Source organism: Xylocopa sonorina, unplaced genomic scaffold (assembly GCF_050948175.1).
Source record: "Xylocopa sonorina isolate GNS202 unplaced genomic scaffold, iyXylSono1_principal scaffold0031, whole genome shotgun sequence".
In the NCBI taxonomy this organism is placed as follows: Eukaryota; Metazoa; Arthropoda; class Insecta; order Hymenoptera; family Apidae; genus Xylocopa; species Xylocopa sonorina.
The window spans coordinates 2,037,357-2,040,947 of NW_027490102.1; positions in this window are offsets into that span (position 1 = coordinate 2,037,357).

A 3,591-nucleotide genomic window follows, 5' to 3' on the forward strand; every position below is an offset into this window, starting at 1 on the left:
TTCTATGTTTCATGATAAGATATAATATTCATTGCGAAGTGTTATGTATTCCTCGTCTACACTTCAAATGAATATAAATGCGACACTTCCTTTCTAGTAAATAGCGTTTCCAGATGTCTACGTGTCGTAGCAATAGAGTTCTAATGTTTCTTCAAACGGGATACCGCAATTCATTTCAATGTTTCATGATAAGATATAATATTCATTGCGAAGTGTCATGTATACCTCGTATTCACTTCAAAAGAATGTAAACGCGACTCTTCCTTGCTAGGAAATGGCGTTTGTAGATGTCTCCGTATCGTAGCAATATTTTCCTAGCGCTTCATAAAAGGCAATATCGCATCTCATTTCTATGTCTCATGATAAGATATAATATTCATTGCGGAGTGTTATGTATTCCTCGTCTACACTTCAAATGAATATAAATGCGACATTTCCTTGCTAGGAAATAGCGTTTGCAGATGTCTACGTATCGAAGCAATAGAGTTCTACTGCTTCTTAAAACGCGATATCGCATCTCATTTCGATGTTTCATGATAAGATATAATATTCGTTGTGCAGTGTTCTGTATATCTCGTCTACAATTCAAATGAATGTAAATGCGACACTTCCTTGCTAGGAAATAGAGTTTGTAGATGTCTACGTATCGAAGCAATAGAGTTCCAATGCATTATAGATCGCGATATCGCATCTCACTTCTACGTTTCATGATAAGATATAATATTCATTGTGCAGTGTTATGTATATCTCGTCTTCACTTCAAGTGAATGTAAATGCGACATTTCCTTGCTTGGAAATAGCGTTTGCAGATGTCTACGTATCGTAGCAATAGAGTTCTAATGCTTCTTAAAACGCGATACCGCTTGTCATTTATGTGCTTCATGATAAGATATAATATTCATTGTGAAGTGTTATGTATACCTCGTATTCACTTCAAAATAATGTAAATGCGACACTTCCTTGCTAGGAAATAGCGTCTGCAGATGTCTACGTATCGTAGCAATAGTGTTCTAATGCTTCTTAAAACGCCACAACGCATCTCATTTCTATGATTCATTATAAGATATATTGTTCATTGCGTAGTGTCATGTATACTTCGTATTCACTTCAAAAGAATGTAAATGCGACACATCCTTGCAAGGAAGTAGCGTTTGCAGATGTCTACGTATCGAAGCAATAGTATTCCAATGCTCCTTAAATCGCGATATTGCACCTCAATTCTACGTTACATGATAAGATATAATATTCATTGTGGATTGTTATGTATACCTCGTATTCACTTCAAAATAATGTAAATGCGACACTTCCTTGCTAGGAAATAGCGTCTGCAGATGTCTACGTATCGTAGCAATAGTGTTCTAATGCTTCTTAAAACGCCACAACGCATCTCATTTCTATGATTCATTATAAGATTTATTGTTCATTGCGTAGTGTCATGTATACTTCGTATTCACTTCAAAAGAATGTAAATGCGACACATCCTTGCAAGGAAGTAGCGTTTGCAGATGTCTACGTATCGAAGCAATAGTATTCCAATGCTTCTTAAATCGCGATATTGCACCTCAATTCTACGTTACATGATAAGATATAATATTCATTGTGGATTGTTATGTATACCTCGTATTCACTTCAAAAGATTGAAAATGCGACTCTTGCTTGCTAGGAATTAGCGTTTGCAGATGTCTACGTATCGTAGCAATAGAGTTCTAATGCTTCTTAAAACGCGAAATCGATCCTCATCTTTATGCTTCATGATAAGATATAATTTTCATTGTGGATTGTTATGTATACCTCGTATTCACTTCAAAAGATAGTAAATGCGACACTTCCTTGCTAGGTAATAGCTTCTGCAGATGTCTACGTATCAAAGCAATAGATTTCTAATGGTTCTTAAGACGCGAAATCGCTCCACATTTCTATGTTTCATGATAAGATATAATATTCATTGTGGAGTGCTATGTATACCTCGTATTCACTTCAAAAGAATGTAAATGCGACACTTCCTTGCTAGGAAGTAGCGTCTGCAGATGTCTACGTATCGAAGCAATATTGTTCCAATGCTACTTAAATCGCAATATCGCAACTCAATTGTACGTTTCACGAAAAGATATAATATTCATTGTGCAGTGTTATGTATATCTCGTCTACACATCAAATGAATGTAAATGCGACACTTCCTTGCTAGGAAATAGCGTTTGCAGATGTCTACGTATCGAAGCAATAGAGTTCTAATGCTTAAATCTTGATATCGCATCTCATTTCTATGTTTCATGATAAGATATAATATTCATTGTGAAGTGTTATGTATACCTCGTATTCACTTCAAAAGAATGTAAACGCGACACTTCCTTGCTAGGAAATAGCGTTTGCATATGTCTACGTATCGAAGCAATAGGGTTTTAATGCTCCTTAAATCGGGATATCGCAACGCATTTCTATGTTTCATGATAAGATATAATATTCATTGCGAAGTGTTATGTATTCCTCGTCTACACTTCAAATGAATATAAATGCGACACTTCCTTTCTAGTAAATAGCGTTTCCAGATGTCTACGTGTCGTAGCAATAGAGTTCTAATGATTCTTCAAACGGGATACCGCAATTCATTTCAATGTTTCATGATAAGATATAATATTCATTGCGAAGTGTCATGTATACCTCGTATTCACTTCAAAAGAATGTAAACGCGACTCTTCCTTGCTAGGAAATGGCGTTTGTAGATGTCTCCGTATCGTAGCAATATTTTCCTAGCGCTTCATAAAAGGCAATATCGCATCTCATTTCTATGTCTCATGATAAGATATAATATTCATTGCGGAGTGTTATGTATTCCTCGTCTACACTTCAAGTGAATATAAATGCGACATTTCCTTGCTAGGAAATAGCGTTTGCAGATGTCTACGTATCGAAGCAATAGAGTTCTACTGCTTCTTAAAACGCGATATCGCATCTCATTTCGATGTTTCATGATAAGATATAATATTCATTGCGAATTGTTATGTATACCGCGCATACACTTCAAAAGAATGTAAATGCGATACTTCGTTCCTAGGAAATAGCGTTTCCAGATATCTACGTATAGAAACAATAGATCTCTGATGCTTCTTAAAACGAGATATCGCATCTCATTTCTATGTTTCATGATAAGATATAAAATTCATTGTGGAGTGTTATGTATGTCTCGTCTACACTTAAAAAGAATGTAAATGCGACACTTCCTTGCTAGGAAATAGCGTTCGCAGATGTCTACGTATCGTAGCAATAGTGTTCTAATGCTCCTTAAAACGCGATATCGCCCCGCATTTCTATGCTTCACGATGAGATATAATATTCATTGTGGAGTGTATTGTATTCCTGGTATTCACCTCAAAGGAATGTAAACGCGACACTTCCTTGCTAGGAAATAGCGTTTGCAAATGTCTACGTATCGTAGCATTAGGCTTCTAGTGCTTCTGAGAACGTCACTTCGCATCTTATTTCTATGTTTCATGATAAGATATAATATTTATTGCCAAGTGTCATGTATACCTCGCATTCACTTCAAAAGAATGAAAATGCGACACTTCATTGCTAGGAAATAACGTTTGCAGA